This window comes from Ochotona curzoniae, unplaced genomic scaffold (assembly GCF_017591425.1).
Source record: "Ochotona curzoniae isolate NIBS_2020 unplaced genomic scaffold, NIBS_Ocur_1.0 scaffold_4506, whole genome shotgun sequence".
In the NCBI taxonomy this organism is placed as follows: domain Eukaryota; kingdom Metazoa; phylum Chordata; class Mammalia; order Lagomorpha; family Ochotonidae; genus Ochotona; species Ochotona curzoniae.
In genome coordinates, this window is record NW_024467119.1 from 63826915 (window position 1) to 63849382 (window position 22468).

A 22468-nucleotide genomic window follows, 5' to 3' on the forward strand; every position below is an offset into this window, starting at 1 on the left:
CATCATTACACACATTAAAAAACCTTTCCATTGAATTTTCTCCTTATGTCAGTTCTAATTTTGATTGATCTCAATAAGTTTTTTTTTTTGCAATTCACTACTTACAGTAATTTATCTAAACCAAGACAAGCAAGCAACAAATAAATTTCAAGTAATAATATTCTGAAATTAAATGTTAAGTTTGATTAATTTTTCTGTATCTTAAAAAAATCTTACAGCATTTATACTTCAATAAGAGTTCTATATCTTAAAAAGTACTTAATCTGTCCAAAGAAAGCACTGTAAATAACACATGATATAAAAACAGATACATATGTTTGAATATTACATAATAAAACACATCAAATAACATGTAAGTATAGTTCATAATTTTGAAATTAATACCTAAATAATTTGATCTAACTAATACGTGCTTTTTTGTTCATGTGTTAGCCACAGCATTGCATTATATGTGATTTATGTCACAATTGAATGCAAAAATAAGCATATTATAATCATTTACTGTCTTAAAAATATTTGAAATTATTGTGTCCTTTGGAAAATACAAATGCGTCTTTAAGTTTCTCTACAGCTGATAGAAGGATATAATGAAAACCAGGATTCTTTCACACACAAAAGGAAATAAAATAATACAAAATCAAAAGCCTTTTTTTATTTAGACCCTAGATATTGTAAATAGCAGCTCCCAAGAGGACAGAAAAAAATAAAATCTATGGAAATACCAGACTCAGAAAGCTAGCTCGAAAAATTTTATGGAATCTGTTGCTCAAACAGAGGCCCATACCAAAATAAATATCAAGCCAACATGCCAGCACACTGAAGGACTGGCCGTAAACAAAACATGAACTTACGGTGCAGGAAATGGCAGATTGCTCCATCAAATGAACAAATTATCCTGACAAGACTCACTATTGAAATAAAATACAAATGGGTGTAATCGTGCCATTCTTTCTCTCATTTAAATAGAGCAGTCACACTGAGTAATCAAACCTAGGCCCTTAACTGATAAAAGCATTTTTTTTTTCTTTTTTTGTCTTCATTCAAGTGACAAAGGAGAATATAAAAGTATAAATATAGAGCCTGGTGTCATCACCTACTAACTAAGTCCTTGCCGTCGTGTGCTGGGATCAGATATGGGCACTGTCCTGGCTGCTCTACTTCCCATACAGCCCCCCTGCCTGTGGCCTGAGAAAGTAGCAGGGAATGGCCCATGGCCTCGGGACCTTGTACTCACGAAGAGACCAGGAAGAAACTTCTGGATCCTGTCTTCGGATAGGCTTAGCATTGGTCGTGGACAGAAGAACTTTCTTGCTCTATTTCCTTCTCTTGGAAATCTGCCTTTCCAATAAAAACAAGCAAACACATAGATTTTTTTTTTAAATGTAAATACATTTCTGATTTTTCACTTGATCCCAAGACAAAAAAATAATCCAAATAGACTGTAATTTTCTCATTTACAAAAATCAGTGAAAACAAAGCTGTGTTAAAACTATTTTTTTTAAAGATTTATTTATTTTTATTACAAAGTCAGATACACAGAGAAGAGGAGAAACAAAAAGATCTTCCTTCTGATGATTCACTCCCAAAGTGACTTTAACAGCTACACCGATCCCGAGCCAGGAGCCAGGAGCCTCTTCCAGGTCTCCCAAGCAGGTGCAGGGTCCCAAGGCTTTGGGCTGTCCTCAGCTGCCTTCCCAAGCCACAAGCAGGAGCTGGATGGATTAGAACTGGTGCCCATGTGGGATCCTGCAGCATTCAAGGTGAGGACTTTAGCTGCTAGGCCACCGTGCTGGACCCAATACTACTACATTTTTAATTTATTTATTTATTTATTCACTTAGTTTTAACATTTTTTATCTGTTAGTTTTTGTAATACAGTTCCTTAGGCTCAGAGATATCCCCATTTAACTTTTCAAACCCTCTCCCCTCTACTGTTTTTCCCTATAACAGTATTATAGTCCTTAGGCAACAATCAGAAGTTCATCATTTTTCCACTTACGTGACTTCTATCCTGGCATTATAGGTAAAAACAATGGTGTAAAGTCCAGCATTCTGTTGACAGGATATATTTTACGGTTAAAATGGGAGTCTATGCTTTAGTCAGAAGTAGAGATGCATATTGCAATATGTATCAACTTCATAGTATACTTGCCTCCAATATACAGATTCTCTGGATAAATATATTTATACACATGGTTAGCTACATATCCATAGATTTTGTACTTTTGCATGAAAGTTTCCTTATATCAGAGGGAACATATTCACTGTTGGTGGAAATGTAGGCTAGTACAACCACTATGGCAGTCTAGATGGATAGTGCTGAGCCAACTGGAACTAGATCTACCCTGGGACTCAGCTATCCCACTTCAGGGAATATGCCCAAACATATGAGAAAGTGATCCAATCCTGCATGTGTGGCAGCACAAGATACAAGAGTAAATATATGAAAATAATACAGAAGCTGGCGAAAGAGGAGTGGCTAAAGAACTGTGGTACATCTGCTCCATGGAATACTACTCAGCCGTTAGAACGACAGAGTTCCGCCATTTTCAACAAAACGATCTCAGCTAGCTATGATTCTGCTTCGTGAAATAAATCAATTCCAAAGGGACAATAATCGCATAGTCTCTCTGATGTAGTTGAACTTCATGTAAAGTAGTGCTGAACGTTAATGTCACCTCTTACAGCCTGACGTTCTGCTCCTGGAAACCGATCGGAAGGATGTGACTTTGCAGATATTGAGTTGGATTGAGTTTTACTGTTGTTGCTGTTGTTTTCATTTTTTTGCTTTTTGTTTTTCACTATGTGGACATTTATATCTTGTGTTCATTACTTTCTCCAGCCTTCAACCCAGGGCACAGACACCAAGAGTGCCATTCTGCTGTCTTAGCATAGTTAAGGTACTGCCTCCTTTGTTTCTTGCTCCTAATACTGTTTCCTCAGAAACAGCAGAGAAAACTTTCCTTGCTCTTCTGTGCACTGAAAGCCCCATCAGAGTGAACAGATTGTGTCTTCATGTTTGTGCAATTAATTTTTAGTGAAATTTCCCTTTGTCAAAGATAAATATGGAATTATTAAATATTAAAAGATTTCCACATATGAAAAATCTGGCCTAGTATAAAATTAATTCTAATTGTTTGACCTATTGCCAAACAAAGTGGCTGTTCAATATTAACATGTCTGGTACATTTCTTAGTTCTAAATTGAACTGATAACGAATAGAACTATTCCGCAGCATTTCTATATTGCCATGTGATTTCATTTTCTCACCTTCTAAAAGTAAGATAATGAGAAACAGAAGTTAAAGAGCTTTCCTATTTCACTAACTACACTAGAAATATAGGTAAAAATTTAATTCTTAACTACTAAATCAAAAAAATTTCCAGAGAAGACATGCAGTGGCGTTTATTGTGTGCATCTAAAGTTTACAAGTGAGTTGTTTAGGAAACACACTGTTAAGAGACATAGTTCAAGATGCAGCTAGGACAAGCAGAAACAAACAAACAAACACACAAAAGCATTAGTGGGACCAGAGTGATGGCCTAGCAGCTAAAGACCCCAGCTTGAATGCTCTGGGATCCCATATAGGCGCCAGTTCTAATCCTGGCAGCTTCACTTCCCATCCAGCTCCCTGCTTGTGGCCTGGGAAAGCAGTGGAGGACAGTGCAAAGCCTTTGGACCCTGCACCCGCGTGGGAGACCTGGAAGAAGATCCTGCTGTGGATTGGTGTAGTACCGGCTGTTAAGGTCACTTGGGGAGTGAATCACTGGACAGAATATCTTCCTCTCTGTCTCTCCCCCTCTCTATATATCTGACTTTGTAATATAAATAAATAAATCTTTAAAAAGCATCCGTTCCAAAAGACCCATTTGAGTGAAAAATCATGTCCTTTTGCCTTTGGGGGTTTAATAATGCATGCATTCCAGAATTCTAAGTTAGTTATACTCTGTATGATAAAATTAGTTTATTACACAGAACATTTTAAAAGTAAGCAAGAGAGCAGATGTAATTTGTCTAGTAGTAGATTCTACTCTGACCAATAATTATAACAATGGCGTACTGGTTTTACAAAATGTGTTAGCAATATTAAACACTTAAATATGAGAATAGTCCTTAGGTGTCCTTGAACTATTCCTCAGAGTTCATTCAAGATAATTTTTTTAGACAAAACACATCTTTTAAGAAAAGCAAAACACAAAATAATTGTAGTGGTAAAGAGGCTGTATAGAAAGTTTGCAAATTACATCTATGTTGCAATTAATTATAAAGTATAGCTACATATTAAATACACTGGTTTATAGACAGGAGATGTGAAAAAGCAATGTTTAACAAACCCAACAATGAGATTTGCAGATTTGGTTCTCAGAGCAGCCAAGTCCATTTTAAAAGAGATTTGTGCATTACTTTAATCAGCACTCCTTATTTCAAGCCAAGGTAGCAACAGTTCTCATTGCCAAGGCGCCTGTCATCATGAGTGTTAAAATACTGAAGGCTGCAGATAACTTACCTTAAACATGTAAATGTATAAAGTAAAATTGAGGATTTCTCTTCAATAAAATTCATACATTTTAATCCCTATATTATGTCTGAGGGTGAAAAGAATGGAATGAAATTTCATCTGACTTGTAAATTATTCATAACTTTCCAAGTACTCCCTGGCATGGTTGGGAGAGGTTTTGTACCACAGAACATTGAGAATCAATCCTGTGTTACTGATAAGTTAAAATTGGGATCCTCTGATCATAACATCTCTTTCAATACAGTGAATTTCAATCATATTGCATAAGCAGACACATAGCATACTTGTGTCTTGGAAACATATTATGCAAAGTGAATATTATTGCTGCCAATTATAAAAACTGCAAAAAATACTGATGATTTCTACAAGACAAAGGGATGATTCTCACCCGTAGGACCTAACACTTCCAAGCGAATTCTAATCAAATTTTGACTAATCTGTATAATGGCTCACACTGCTCCACCTCAGGCCTGTGTTTAGTTTTTCCACAGTTACCTAGCACACAATACTGGAATTACAGGGGGTTATCAGAGTTCATTCTTGGAGGTATCATTGGTAATATTATTTTACTACTTGTCAAATTTTCTCTCAGTCATCAATATTCACATTAAATACTCTATATGTAAAAAAATTAAAATCTTGTTTAAAATATTTGTATTGGTTATTTTAATCACAAAAGGTAAATTTTTGTATTTTAAAATTTAATGTTTTATGGTAAAAGAAGAGTGGGACATGCTGTTTTCATTCCAGGCACTCGTGCGTGCTCACACACACACACACACACACACCACTGATCTGTGCAGCAGCTTCCTCAGCTAGGCTATGGGCATGTGTGCAATGTGAGTGTGTGTGTGTGTGCTTAAATGGTTAAACTTAGCTATAGATGGCTGCCAGTAAAATGTGTTCTGAACGATTTAGTTAAAGTATTTATTGAACAAATATAGGTAAATGCAAACATACATACATACAAACATAACTTTTTTTTTTAAAGATCTGCTTTTATTATTTACTTCCATTGGAAAGGCAGGTATACAGAGAGGAGGAGAGACATAGAGAAAGATCTTCCGTCCAGTGATTCATTCCCTAAGCGGCTACCACGGAGCTGAGCCAATCTGAAGCCAGGAGCTAGGAACTTCTTCCGGGTCTCCCACACAGGTGTATGGTCCCAAAGCTTTGCGCCGTCCTCAACTGCTTTCCCAGACCACAGGCAGGGAGCTGGATGGGAAGTGGAGGTGCCGGGATTAGAACTGGCGCCCATATGGCATCCCAGAGCGTGCAAGGCAAGGACTTTAACCACTATGCTATCACGCCGGGCCCGCAAGCATAATTTTTCAAAAACTTATTCCTCCAGTGTCAACCAAATCTTGCCTATTGACTGACATTTCTTCTTGTAGCATCAACCTCAATGGGAGACTTTATAACCCACATTCTAGTCCTACTTCCACAAAGTCTACTTTTTGGAGCTCTGTGTATATGCGAGATCCTGCAGTACGTGTCTTTCCATGAATAAATTTATTCACTTCATGTATTACAGTATTCTCTGGATTAACTGGTGTTACTGCAAATGATAAACTTTCCTTTTTAAAAAGCTGAATAATACACTTCCTTATATACAATACATTTTAATAATGAGCACTTAAGTGGCTTCCATTTTTTAGAAATCATGATTACTGATGCCTCAAGGAGGGGAAGGCTGATTTCTGTTCAATATATTGATTTGCACTCCTTTGATTTTACAGTAGATTAATTTCAGTTTTTTTGAGGAATATTCACACTCTTTTCCATAATGGTTATATTAATTTTCTTTCCCACCAACAACATGCAAGAGTCCCCATTTATCTACGCAGCAAAACTTAGCTCTCACCTTTTTTTTTTTCTTTTCTTTTCTTTTTTTAAGATATACAGAGAAGAGGAGAGACATAGAGGAAGATCTTCCACCCATTGATTCACTCCGCAAGTGACTGCAACGGCCGGAGCTGCTTCTTGCAGGTCTCCCACGCAGGTGCAGGTCCTGAGGTTTTGAGCCATTCTCCAGAGCTTTCCCAGGCTACAAGCAGGGAGCTGGATGGGAAGTGGAGCTGCCAGGATCAGAGCAGGTGCCCATATGGGATCATGGCACCTTCAAGGCGAGGACTTTAGCGGATAGGTCAAGGCGCTGGGCCCCCATCTCTAATCATTTTATGGAAGTGATTCTGACAGGTAGGAAGTGTAGGTTCACAGTTGTTTTATTTATATTTCCGTGATGACAGCAATGATGACTGTTCCTCATATGTTCTTCTACTTTTGTATGGTTTATTTTAAAAATAAAGATGAATAATCAAATTCTTTATCAAATTTAAGTTAGTTGTCACTCTTTTCTTTGAATTAACTGAGTATCATCTATATTTTTATATTAATGCTTCCAGACAAAAATTAAGTGTCCCCAAATGCATAACTTTCTAAGAAATTTGTCTTTATTTTCCCTTTTCTTATATATGTTAATGTCATTGTCCTGTTGCTTTAGTTAGAATGCTTAAATGAGTTTTGTAATGTATTTTGAAATCAAGTGATGTGATGTCTCCTGCTTTGCCTATTGTTCAGGACTGCTTCACTATTCAGACTTTTACGTATCTATACAATTTTTAATATTGGCTTCTCTGACAAATGATGTTGAAGTTTTGAAAGGAACTCCATTGTAAATGGTAAATTGTAAATTGTAAATTAGGTGTTTAAAATATGTATTATTCAAATTTGCAATTTCACAGTTCATATTTGTTTGTTCTGTTTTCAGTGTTTCGTAATTTTCAGCAAAAACTTGTGTTTACTTCACATGGATTAATTATTTCATTTATTTTATTTGTAAACTGAATTATTTTATTTTTATTTTTATATGCATGCAAAAACACTGATGAATTCTGTACATCAGTGTTTTTATTGATTGTATCACTTGATTGAATTTTATCTGCTATAATAGTTTTAATAGATATTGAATTGTTACTATATATAAGATCACCTTGTCAAAAAAGTGGAAATATTATGCTTCTGCTTGAATGTCTTTGCTTTCTTTTGCTTCATTTTTTATTAAATATTGATAGACAGATTACCAGAAATAGTGAAAGTAGGTATACTTAATTGTTACTGACCTTACTGGAAATTTTTACATGTTTCCTATTGGTTTGTTATATGATTTGTGTATCACATTGATACTGGGCTCAAAAATTTAGTCAAATATTATTCCTATGTTTACATTTTTGTTTCTTTTTTTAAGTCTGAATAGAATTGGTATTATATCTTCACATGGTTGTTTAAATTCAGTGGTGAAGCTACCCGTCCTTTATATTGAAGGTTTTTATTCTTGTTTTTAATCACTGATTCAATTCCCTACCTTGACATTGCATTCAGGCTTCTACTTATTCTTGCCGCAGTATTGATGCCTTATCTGCTTCTATTCTATATTACATATGATGATATGAAATTTCAGCAGTCATAAAAGATTACTATATAGTAACAATATGACAGCCATTACACATGAAAATTGAATCAGTACACATGAAACCATCTCAAGAAGCATTATTCACAAAGAATACAATGTAGAAGCTGGCATGTTAATAGCAAGTTAATTCTCTGCTATGGCTTCAACGGCTCAACGAGTGTCCGAGCTCTAGTATTTCGACCCTTGTACTCCTTTGGGAGAACTGGAAGAAACCCCTGGCTCTTGGGATTGGATTTTCCCAAGTGTTACTGTTGAGACCATTTGAGAAGTGAACCACTGAGTGGAAGCTGTCTTTCCTCATTTCTTCATGAAACTTTTGACTTTAAAGTATAGTAAATCTTTTTTTTTTTCCTTTTTAATACCTCACTGATAAAACATAGGGTTTTATGAAATAAAAAGTAATTTCATCATTTGGAGAATTCATGTTCTTGAATATTTTATAAACTGCGTAAATATAAAAAATTGATATTCATTCAGAATATCCTTTAATATTTAGAAAAGTTAGTAGATGCACCTGAATAAAAGTGAACATTTCAAATCGGAAGGCACACAAATCATTTGGAGTCACTTTTTAGTCCTCGTATGTCTTAGAAAGCTGTGTTGACATTTGGAGAACAATCTAGGCTGGAAACAAAAACATAGCAATCAAATACATTCAAAGCTTGGTAATTATCCAGGTAGTTATAGAATTGGTTTTAGACCTTTGCAGATTGTATTTAAGCATATGATGACAGATTGATAGATATAGATAGATAGATGATAGATGATTTATTCTGAAATATTTGAAAATACCCATATCATTGTATAGAAATCAAAGTTTATTTATTTATTTTTTCACAGTTGGTGTTTTTCTTTTCTATAAATGCGAGCAATTGCTGCATGTTTTTGATTACTTAAGATTAGTATTGGGACAAGTGTTTGAGTTAGTAGTTAAGATTTCACTTAGGGTGCTTATGTCCATTTCAGGAAATGTTAGATTCGGTGTACTACTCTTCATCTTAATTCTAGCTTCCTGCTAATGTGGGGACTGTGAAGCAAATGGTGGCTTAAAGTTTTGGATTCCTATCATCTTTGCGGAAAGCTGGTCTGAGTTCCTAATTGTTCTGTCACTATTTGGTCCAGTACTTAATGGCATTTGGGAAGTCAACCAACTGAGGCAACATTGTCCGCTCTTGTGGGCAACAATGCACATGCGCTTGCTCTTTCTTTCCAATTTTCCAAGGTAAATACTTTTTCAGTAATGACAGCAACCTAATGAAAAGGTTGATGTCGCTTGTTACATAAGCATACTCCCATTATATAAACGTAGGCTGCTTCATGTTACTATTGTGTAATATTCTGCTTTATCAGTATATCATTCCTTGTCTTGCACACTGCTGAGCTTTTGCATTCGGTATACTTTTAGATTACTTTGAATAAACAGATTATTTCTGAGATGCGTTTTATGCAAACTTTTTATTTAAAATAAATTAAAAGGAAATAATTACTTAGCTGTATAAAAAGTAACATATTTCCCAAAATAGTTATAACAAGACTACTGTATATATACTATATATGTGTACTTATTTGTTTTAGGATGGTTTCTATTCCTTATAAAATAAACTAGTAAGCTTTTTCCCAATGTGATTGTCAAGTGGAAAGAGTGCCTATTTATTGTTGTGTGTTTTGGTATGTTTTGATAAATCAGTTGCTGTTGTATGAGAGTGGACAACTCTGGGATTTCCATTTGGCATCAGTTTTCTCCATGGCCTCACGGATACAGCTCAGAGGAGCCAGCATTGTAGTACAGAGAACATAAATCTGCTGTTACACTGGTGTCCCATGTCATCATTGGTTGGAGTTCCAGCTGCTCCACTTCCTATCAAACTCCGTGGTAATGCACTCAAGAAAGCAGCAGGAAATGACTCAAGTCCTTGCGACCTTGCACCCATGTGGGGCATCCTGACAGAGCTCGCGATCTCTGATTTCAGACCAGCGCTACAACAGCCACTGCAGACAGCTGGAGAATAAGACCGAGGAAAGAGGATCTCTTTCTATCACTCTCTAACTTGACATTAAAACAAATATCTATATTTTAAAATCTCTAATGTTGCTGACTAACATGCTAATGCTGTCAGCTATACAGTTTCATTTACCAACAATTTACTAGATAATATGTGACAATTTTCAATTTTGCCAACTCTAATTAGGCTACTACATAGACTCTTCAAAAGTATAGAAAATGCATTTATATATATATCTATATAATTTAGGAAGTATTTTGCATTTATCTTTAACAGTTTTACTAATGTCATTGATTGACTTTAGAAAGATTCTGGTTTTATTGGACATATTTAATAGATGCTTAAAGATGTTCAAATGCAGAGAACTTAATTCCTTTCTAATCTGTACAATTTTAATTATTTCACCGAGAAGCTGCGTGGAAATGAAAACAGCTATGTGAGTCTGAAAGAGATTTTTTCAAGTTACAGAACAAAATGCACCAAGTAGTCACCTTGACAAGAGCCTCCTTAGACAATGAGCACAGGAATAACAGCAGATCTGTGATCAGACACCTGGCTCAGAGGTGTTTTACGGCAATAACGACTGTTGTTTCAAATTGCTAGAATTGTGATAAATAAAGCTCTGCACAGCAATGGAAATTAAATATGCTTCTGAAAGATTTTATGTACATCATTCTTTGTTTAAACATTTGCCAGGAATAACCTATATAGCCCCCTGGGCCTAGAGTTTTCTTTGTTGAAAAGTGTTTTGTTGTAAATATAATTAAAATTAAAGCATAGTCATAGTAATAATTTGTGATCTTTCCCTGTTTATGATAAACACAGCTGAGCAGTGCCAATTTCACTATTATATTCATAGAATGAGCTTTTCATTTCACAGATTCACTATTTTTACATTAACTGTGGCCTTTTTTTTTTTTATTACTGTCTGGTTTTAATTATTTTGAACTCACAAATTATTTCGGGGTTCTTAAAAAAATATAAGATTGTACAAAATAGCCGAGATGGTTATTCCCTATGATGCCTCCTTTAAATTCTATAAATGTCCAGCTTCATACTATGGAGCCCATTGTACTATTTTTCAGATTTTTTAAATTACCATTTATCTCATAGTATATTACATTATGCACTTGTTTGATATTTCTGTGATCTTCCAGTTAATGTATATAAAAATAATGTATTAATGTAATACAAAATAAAACATTAATGTATAAATACAGTTATGTAATATATTATATATTTATTCTTATATAAATATATTTATATTGTTTATTTGTATGTTTTATATAAAATGTGGGTATATATTATATGTATTTGAATATTTATTTATTTTATTGGAAAATCAGGTATACAGAGAGGAGGAGAAACAGAGAGGAAGAACCTCCATCTGATGATATACTCCCCAAGTATCCACAATGGACAGAGCTGCACTGATCTGAAGCCAGGAGCCTGGAGTTTGATCTAGGTCTCCTGTGTGGGCATGGGATCCCAAGTTTTAAAGCAATCCTTGATTGTCCTCCCAGGCCATAAGCAGGGAGCTGGATGCAAAGCGGGACTGCTGGTATTGCACCCCACGCCCATATGTGATCCCAAGTGTGCAAGGAAAGTAATTCAGCTGCTAGGCTGCTGTGCTGTGTCCTAAATGTTTAATATTAAAGATTCCCTTCCATTTGTTCTTTTTCACTTTTTACATTTATTATTATTATTATTATCATCATTTTATGATATAGTTCCATAGGCTACTGGTATTTCCCTTATCCCTGGTCCAATCTCTCCCTGCCACCTAGTTCCTCTATGTCATTACTAAAGCATAAGTCTTCATACACAGTCATATATCCATCATTGCAGGCATGGATGATGGCAGAGAGTCCAGCATCCTATTGTCAAGATATAGTGAACAGTTTCATTTTAAGTCCATCTTTGTCTGGAAGTAGAAATGCATGTTACATTGTATCCTCACATCTGGATATGTTAGTCTCCATTTCACAGCTACTGTACATCCCCCCAAATGAAGTCATAGTACAAAATCAACAATAGAAAGGAAAATAGAAATTTACAATGCCATGAGGTTAAATAACATATTAGTAGATGACAGTCTCCACTACACAGCTACTATACATCCCCTTAAATAAAAAGCCATTTCTGGATTTTCAAAATCAAAATACAAAATCAACATCAGGAAGAAAAAAGAAATTACCAACTCAAGAAGTTAAATAATATGCTACTACATGACTAATATATAGCTGAAAAATTGAAAATCAAGATCCTTCTTGAAGAAAATGATGCTACTGTATGGTCTATGAGTCACTGAAAAATTAAATCAGAAGAAAGTGTTTTGAAGAGATGAAACTATCAGAAAACATCAAAACCCATGCAGTACAGTTTCCACAGATTTTTGTTGGTGAAATGTGTCTCATCTAGACCACAAACAAATGGGTTTGTTTTTTATTCCCGTTTACTAATCTATGACATTTGATTGAGCATAAGCCATTTACATTCAGGGTTAATATGTGTGGATGGTACTTTGGTCCTGTTATTTTAGGAATGGATTGTTCATTGGTTTAGTCTTCTGTTACCATTTTACAGGGATGTTCTTCACACTTGCCTTTGGTTTCTCTTGGTGCTGTTCCTCTTCTCTGTCAAGAGAACATCTTGAAGTATCATTTGTAGGGCAGGTTTGGAAGAGGCATATTTTTTTTAAACTTTACTGTGGAATAATTTTATTTCATATTCAAAGACAAAACAAAGCTTTACTGGATATGTTATCCTAGGCCAACTTTTTTTTTTTTTTTTGAGACCTGGAATATGTCACTCCATTCTCTTCTTGCCTGTAGAGGTTCATGTGAGATATATTCTGTGAGTTTAAGTGGCGTTGCTTTACATGTCAATTGATATTTTTCACATGCACATGCGAGAATCTTTTCCTTATGTTGAACTGAAGAGAGTTGATGATCACGTGCCTTGGTGAAGATCACTTTTGATCAAGCCTATTGGGAGTTCTGTTCCCCTGCTGGATCTTGTTTCCTAAAGCTTTCTCTAGATGAGGGAATTTTTCCTATATTATTTCATTAAACATATTTTTTGTAAAAACAAGTTTCTCTTTCTAGACCTTCTGGGACTCCCATAACTTTTATATTTTACCTCTTAATAGTGTCTTTTGGGCCCGGCACAGTGCCTAGCGGCAAAAGTCCTCACCTTAAACACTCCAGGATCCCGTATGGGCGCTGGTTCTAATCCCGGCACCTCCACTTCCCCTCCAGCACCCTGCTTGTGGCCTGGGAAAGCAGTCGAGGATGGCCCAAAGCTCTGGGACCCTGCATCCGTGTGGGATACCTGGAAGAAGTTCCTGGATCCTGGCTCCAGATCAGCACAGCACCGGACATTGCACTCACTTGGGGAGTGAATCATCTGATGGAAGATTTTCCTCTATGTCTCTCCTCCTCTATGTATATCTGCCTTTCCAATAAATAAATAAATCTTACAAAAAAATAGTATCTTTCAATTCTTGAATACTTTTTTTGTCCTGATCCATCTCTGCTTCTAGCATTCTGTTTGTTTCCCCCTGGTAACAGGAGATATCTGCCAATTCTGAGATTTTTTCTTCTGCTTGCTTCATTCTATTTTGGACACTCTCCATTGTGCTTTCAGTTTGCTCTTCTGTGTTCTTAATTTGTGATATATCAGTCCTGGTTTGCTTTATTGCTGCTATTGCTTGTATAAAATATTCCTTAAGTTCGTTGAACTCTTGTATATGTTTCTTATTGCTGATCAGAAGCTTTAAAATGAATTTTCTGAATTCTGTGTCCCCCATTTTCTTGATGTCTTCCTCAGTTAACTCTGAGGTTGGCATAGAGTTTTGCTCCTTGAGGGGAGTTTTTAGTAATATTCATTGTGCCTTTTTCCTTTTCATTTACGCTTGATCATTGCACTTCTGGTTAGCAAAGTCTTCTCCTTGGGGCAGGTTTCTACAAGTGTACGTTTTGATTTTGCTTGTTGCAGTTGGTGCACAACTCTTTGCTTGCAGCCAATTGTGCCACTCCCTTCAGTTATTCTTAGTTAGAAATCAAATTCATTGTAGTCATAATTATTATCACCTACTTGTTGTAGGATGCAGCAGACGGTATATTTTTAAAATAAATATTTCATTTAAATTTACAAAAGAGCGAATGTTACAATTTAGTGCATGGAATATGATATGCATTTAGTCAGTGTGGGCAGTATGAGCTCTACTTGTTTTCTACTTGTTGGATTTTAATCTATTTATGTTAGCAATACCTGAGAAAAGATGTGCAAGGTTCATGGTATACTAACTCAATGCCAGCATTCTGTATTGGTATTTAAGTTTCAGTTTTACTGGCTTTCAAATCCAGTTCTTTACCAATGTGCCTCGAAATGCAAGAGAAGATGGCCAAATACTTGCCTTTCTGCGACCCCTGTCACAGACCTAGATGGGGTTTTAGATACTGTCTGCACCCTGGATGAGCACTGGATGTTATGCACATTAGGGGAATCTCTCTACACATATGTATATGAAACATCGTGTGACACATACATAAGTAAATAAATCTTGCTTGGAAATAACATAAAGAAATGGTGGTACATACACTGCATGCAATATTACTCAGCTGTTAAAAAAAAATGAAGCCATTAAAGAGAAAGATATCTTACCATCCGCAATGGTCCAAATAAGGGACCGTTATGATCAGTGATAGAAGCCAATCAGAAAATAATAATACGTATTCTCTCTGATATAATGCAACATTCATGCAAATGCAAAACAAAGATATGTAGGTGAACATGTATAAACATATTTTCATAGATGAACTGTTTAATAGAGACTGTCATATTGGAAGAGATTTATTGCAGTATGTATTTCTACTCCAAAATAAAATGAAAACTACCAGTGAAACTACTAAATACACGTTGATGTTATGGTACTAGGGTTTTTTCATCATAGCCGATTCCAACAAAGCCATGTTAGGCTTAAACAGCATAATGTTGCACTGGTGACTGTTGCTGAAGTACCATACTACTATAACATTATGGAGGAAAATAGTGTGTCGGGGGAAGAATGGGGAAGAAGGGAAGGAGTGGGAGGTGTGAATCCATATACCCACAAAACTATATCATGAAAAATAGTAATAATCATAAAGAAAATTAGTATACTTAAAATTTACAGCCTTATTTTCCATGTGTCTATTGCATTTCTTTACATTAAGATATTCTATGCCAATTCTGTAATCTAATTTAGAAAATCGGATGTTTTTTATTAAATAAGCTTAATTTTCATTATATGTCCTTTTTTATTTTGATATTATACTTTCATTATATACTCACTAACACTGGTACTTCTCCCCATGTTCTTAATGATTGGACTGTGCATGATACATGAACTACGTTCATATTCTTATTTCAACATAGCTGTAATTAAAATTTAACACCATTTTCATGTAATGACATGTAATGGGCTCTTTCATATATGAGCTGTCAATTAGAGTTTTTATGTACTTTATAGTCAATTTCAATATGTTTGGTGTTAGGTGCACAGTTTTGTAGTTTATGATCCATTAGCCATACATTTTTTAAAGTTAATTGAGTGATTCTCTACTCGATTTTATTTCCGGTATTGACTTAGCTCCATGCTTATATATTTGTGTTGTTGTCATTGTTAGTTTTATAATATGGTTTCTACAGAATTAAAAAAAAAAAAACTTTGGTCACATTCAAATTCTATTTCACTGCTTCATACATAATACAGCGAAACATGATGTATGACTTTTGCGATTTCCACTTCAGTTTAAATTCTTTGTTATAAATTTGATTTCTATTTTTGTAAAGAAACCTACAGTACAATTATTTCATCTTGTTTTTAACAATGTCTTTTTAAGTGAAGAAATAGGAAAAAAAAGTTTACCTGTACACACAGAAATAGCATTATTTATTTTTTGCAGTAGGTTTTCTTTCTACTGGAATCAACTTTCTGCAGTGAAGTTCTTTCAGCGTTCCTCCTGGTTCACGTCCAGAATTCTGTCAGTTCTGACTCATTGGAGAACATATGCATTTTATTTTTCCCTATCCCAGTATCTTAATTATTCTGTTGCATTTTGCTTGTTTCTGTGCTGCTTAACACTATGCCCTGTTTCTTAGTACTATTCTTTGTTTATTCTGTTAGGGCTTTTCTGTGATAACTAGCACAAGGAGAAAGAATAGGTACCAAATGTGATAGTATTGTCTTATTGTTCTCAATTTATTTTCATTCTTAACTTTGCTCACCTTTTCCAAAAACATGAATTGCATATATATTTCATTGCTTCATCAAATAGTTCTAGTAAGATTAACTTGCCTCAGTAAGATGTTTTGTGCTTCAGTATAACTATTGCTATGGGATAAATCTTATTTTACCCTTTGCATTATGTTTGCTGAAGCTCTAATGACCCATGGAATAATATTTGGAGACTGTGTCTTAGAGGAAATCTCAGGCTGGTGTACTGGTAATGGCTATTATTATTCCATGGTGAGACATCACAGAGCTCTTTCTCTTTTATAGGTAGGCTATGAGATAATTCAGTGGAAAACCTGCTGCTTTCAAGCAGGAAGAAAACCCTCACTGCAACTCAAACCTTTTGTCATTCTGATTTCTGATTCACGTCCTCCAAATGTATGAGAAAATAAATTTGGTGGTTTGTGACATGTAATCCACGTTATTTTGTAAAGATATTTGGAGGTATCATTATTTAATGCTGCTTGTTTGAATTGGATTTTTTTTATGTAACTTCCAGGATAGAATCAGCTATTATTTCACTAAATATGTGTGCATATATGCATATATAAACATTTATATGCATACACATATGTATGCGCATATCTATTTATCTAGATGGATAGATACATGTTGGTATAATGACATATTCATTTGATACAAACGTTAAACTAATTCTAATATCTCTGTTACATTTTGTGTGTGCTATTTCTGCCTCTTCTTTAACTGACCATTTCACTCTTAATGGCAGTTGCCCTCATTCATTCAAAGTTCTGCATCTTTATGGGCGACTGATTGTTTTATTTGATCCCAGATATTACACATGTTTTATTATTGAGCATTTAGATTTTACAGACTTTAAGAACTACTGAAGTCTGCTTATAAAAGCCGTTAACTGAAACATAAATACTCCTAATTTCTTAGTTCTTATTCTTTTTTCTTGTTGGGACATGTACTAAGTATGCTTTATTTAAGAACTAACAGATTTCCCTACCCAGTTGTGACCCTTGCAAGACTTCTATCAATTATCTTATGCTCAGTAAAGTTCTTTAATCTTTATGTACATTATTCAGTTATATTCTATCCTTACTTGTGACCTGAGAATTACTATTTTCTCTTTCTGAAGGTGTTTTTTTAAGGTTTGTGAATTTTCACCTTATAGATATGCAGATTAATATTTAATCAATAAAGGCAGTGGTTGACTAAACCTCTTTCTTTCACAGTCCTTTCACTCAGTTATTCTTTCTTCTGTCCTTCAAAGCATTGACTCCTGAGTTTACCCTAATTTCCATCTGTATCTCTTTTAGGCCAGCTTGTCAGGTTTTGTCTTTATGATCTGCAATCCAGAATTTTCCTCAATATAAAAAATAGAGCAATGCAGGCATAGGTCTCTACAAGAAAGCATAATCCTGTAATTTATATCAATACAAGTGAAATATTGTTGCATCATTCATTATTTTACATATTTTGTCAATAATTGTATTTGTATTGTGAGGAAAGCTGCATGGCAGTTATTCTTTCATAGCAGTTGTAATAATCACTGATGAGGGAAAATAATAAACATTCATTTCTGTATGTGTTTTTGCTTGGCAGCAAAAATGGTATTAATGTGAGATGGAATGGAGAAAATAGGCAAGAACACAATAAAAGTAATTTTATGAATAGTAATGATTTATGTAATTATTATGTGCTTAAATGGCAGATAGTTTAGAAGTGTTTTAAAATAGGGATTTAAAAACTGTTGACTAATGCAATATCCCATTAAAACTTGGAATATACATATAAGTCTGTCAAGAGTTTACGCAGCAGGAGATAAGGCAGATACAGACTTCAGCGATTTTTTTTTTGAATCACACTTAACCAAAGCATACTTAGTTATTAATAAATTTTATTTCAATATAAATGTAGCTTGAGAAAAACATATCTATACCACAAATCTTATTTGTATTAGTTAATCTCAGAAGCTAGAAGCAAAACACGCAGATGGACAAATCATTAGGGCCATTTTTTTCTTGATTTATCAGATTTTATTAGTGAAAACATATTTCAATTTTGTTGTTTTAAAAATGTAAACCTAGGGCCCAGCGCAGTAGGCTAGTAGCTGAATTCCTGCCTTTGCACATGTGGGGGATTTCATTTGTATGCAGGTTCTAATCCCAGTGTCTCTGCTTCCCATCCTGGTCCCTGCCTGTGGCGTGGGAAAGCAATGGAGGACAGCCCAAAGCTTTGAGACCCTGCACCCAAAGACAAATGAGAGACTTGGAGGAGGCTTTGCGCACCTGGTTTTGGAGTGGCTCAGCTCTGGCCATTTTGGGCGCTTGGGGAGTGAATCAATAGATGGAAGATCTTCCTCTCTGTGTATGAATTTGCAATAAAAACAAATAAATCTTTAGAAATAAGTATATATGTAAACTTAATGTTTTATTTCCAAATCTACATGTAACATTTTCATTAAAGAAACTGCCATTTTGGGCCCGGCGCGGTGGCGCAAGTGGTTAAGTCCTCGCCTTGCACGCCCGGGATCCCATATGGGCGCCGGTTCTAATCCCGGCAGCCCCGCTTCCCTTCCAGCTCCCTGCCTGTGGCCTGGGAAAGCAGTCGAGGACGGCCCAAGGCTTTGGGACCCTGCACCCGCGTGGGAGACCCAGAAGAGGCTCCTGGCTTCGGATCGGCATAGTATCGGCCCATTGCGGCTCACTTGGGGAGTGAATCATCGGATGGAAGATCTTCCTCTCTGTATCTCCTCTCTGTATATCCGCCTTTCCAATAAAAAATAATAAAAATAAATCTTTAAAAAAAAAAGAAACTGCCATTTTGTATTCTAAGGACCATTTGACATGCATTTTTTTCAGCAAACTAAATATATAATTAGATTCTTACAATTATTGCTATGTTTAAAGATGAATAGGTGAATGTGAAAAGAACTATGCTCTTTTATATTTCTGAACTCATATTTACTTATTTTCTTTGTGTGTATTACACAATGGCTTTCTTAGAATAAGACCACAGGTATTGCAGTATCTGGATACTCAAATTATCTTGAAAATCAAGTATAAATTCAAGCACTGCTCTATTATTTTAGATTTATCTTGATGTATGGTCTGATTATTTCTGAGAAATATAAATCTTTGAGCAACTACCAAATAATACATATAATATTACAAATTGTATAACATTATAATTATTTTTCTTGTTGTTTATCTAGGCTACAACTGATTTCGTTTTGAGCACTTAGCATATTTACTACATTTTCCCATTTCTCTTACCAATACCATAAGCTAACAAGAACTTTAATATATATACATTTTAAAATGCTAACAATATTTTATAATTTGGTTTCCGAATATTGCAGTGTTTATTGAGAATTCTTATTACCTAAGTGTGTTGTTCAAGTCGCAGTACTGCATCTTTCTGTTCTAATCTGTGGATGGTAATTACCTTACTCTTAAAACACCATGAAATGGAGACATAAACATGTACTACGGTGTTTCAGGTAGCCTATGGCTATCATGTGAAAAAGTGATTCTCAAAGTGAAGAATTAGAAAGAGAAGCATGAAAATCACTATGGTTTTATTTATTTATTTATTTATTTTTTTTTTAAATATTTATTTTTATTATTTTTTCATTGGAAAGGTAGATATACAGAGAGGAGAGACAGAGAGGAAGATCTTCCGTCCAATGATTCACTCCCCAAGTGAGCGCAACGGGCCCTATACTATACCAATCCGAAGCCAGGAGCCTCTTCCGGGTCTCCCACGTGGGTGCAGGGTCCCAAAGCTTTGGGCCGTCCTTGACTGCTTTCCCAGGCCACAGGCAGGGAGCTGGAAGGGAAGCGGGGCTGCCGGGATTAGAACCGGTGCCCATATGGGATCCCAGGCGTGCAAGGCGAGGACCTTTAACCACTTGCGCCACCGCGCCGGGCCCGGTTTTATTTATTTTATAGGTGTGAAATAGTCAAACCAGAATATCTGTGGGTAAAGTTTGAGAAGCAGTAATTTGGGAATGTTAATTGTTCCTACTTGTTTCTGATTGAACCTGCAACTAGAACATTAATTGCTTTAGTCCTTTGAAAATACGTTGTGCACTATACTTGATTATTTTTCAAAATGTAATTGGTAGTGGTTTAATCTTTCATAGATAATTTAGTAACAAGATTTTTTCAACATTTGTTATATATTAAAATCATGTCAATGTATAACTTGAAATATGATGTGGTACATATAACATTATTGCTCATGCAAACATTTAGTTGCCTATTAGTTTTAGTCTCATTTCCCTATGCAATTATTAATCACAGCATTGTGCATTTAAATCTAAAAAAAAATGTCGTTTGGTCAATTACCTTCTAATACTGCTCATATTTTCATGATTCCCTTGCTTCCTTCTTTTTCTTATCCTTATCTCCTTCCTTCTTCCTCCCATATAGTGCCATGTTTAGTAATATTTGTATATGTCGTGTTGCATCTCTGTTCTTCAAATAGCTCTCTGCAGAAATCATTATGTATTTGTTTTCAATCATGTTGAATAATTGATAACTTTAAGAATAATAGGAGATATAATAGCACATGAGTAATGCAATAAAAATCACGAAACCAAACGTGACATGGTGGAGATTTACATAATGGCATTCTGAGTAATCAGCCCTTGCTTTTACATATTTAAAGTAAAATGGCATATGACTTAAGAAAACTGGCATCTGAAACTTAATGACAAACATCAACTCTGCTTTAAAAAAAATTTTTTTAGCAGATATACGGGAGTGTGTAGGTTTTATCTTTTTTGAGTATTTTACATACTTCTTAGCTTTAACGGCTGGACATTTGAACCAGGAGAGATTCATTTCTTTCTTTTTTTCTTTCTTTATTTTTTTTAAAAGATTTATTTCTATTTTTTTTTTTTTTATTGGAAAGTTGGATATACAGAGAGGAGAGACAGAGAGGAAGATCTTCCGTCCAATGATTCACTCCCTTAGTGAGCACAATGGCCAGTGCTATGCCAATCCGAAGCCAGGAGCCTCTTCCAGGTCTCCCACGCGGGTGCAGGGTCCCAAAGCTTTGGACTGTCTTGGACTGCTTTCCCGGGCCACAGGTAGGGAGCTGGAAGGGAAGCGGGGCTGCTGGGATAGAACCGGCGCCCATATGGGATCCTGGGCGTGCAAGGCGAGGACCTTAACCAATGCACCTCCGTGCCGGGCCCTAGATTCATTTCTTAAGAAATTATTATGTACTCGTTTAAGGAAAAAAATATCTACTTTACATAAGGAGCCTCAAAAATATATGAGGAATTTATTTTACTCTTTACAGACACCCAATATCTCAGCTCATCCTCTGCTCAGGATCCTAGCCAGGTAAAGCTCCTGAATCAGATAATCCAGTATATTAATTTTAGTTGAGAGTATTTCTGACCTGTTATTTCCCATCACAACAACCATCATCCTGGGGATCAATGTTGTAATGCAAAATGTGAAGCGGTTACATGTCGTCTTGAACATGATTTTTTTTCTTGCTAAGTAATCCTAGAATGCAGTTCCATTATATGATTTTTGTGTTCCTGTTGAAATCTGCAACTGAAAATTCCTCCAGGAAAGTAATTATCCTCTTCTAACAGCACACACATTTTAATGAATTTTTACTACCCAGCTTATGCCAGATTGTGTAAGCCATGTGATGGTTTAAGAATTCAAAGTACAAGTTATACATAACTTTTTTCTTTAATTTCTTTATTTTTTTTCAATAAAATGCAGTAGATCATTCAAATATACAATTGTGATGAATCCTGCTATGTTGCACTTGGGGTATTCCTCTTAATAATAATGTTCTATAGGCCCCGAGATTGGTACTTGTATCCCCTGAACTCTTTCACTCTTTCACTGCATATTAATACAATAGGGCAATCCATTTGAATTTTAGTTATTGCATGATACAGTTTCATAGGCTCAGGGAATTTCCCTCCCCACACAACCGTCCCCTGCATCCCCCACTTATTACCCTACATTACTACAACAGTCTAGTGCTTCAACAACATTTACAAACCCTTCAGTCTATCACAGTGACTTTTAATAAAACTTATATAAACAAGAAGATAAACTATTTCCAAAGGAATGAATAAACCAAAATAATTTGAATATAATTAGTTAAATTGTCCCTTATAATTTAATCGAGCTTCTAATTCCTTTCTTCACTTTATTTACCTACCCAAATCCATAGAGAAGGTA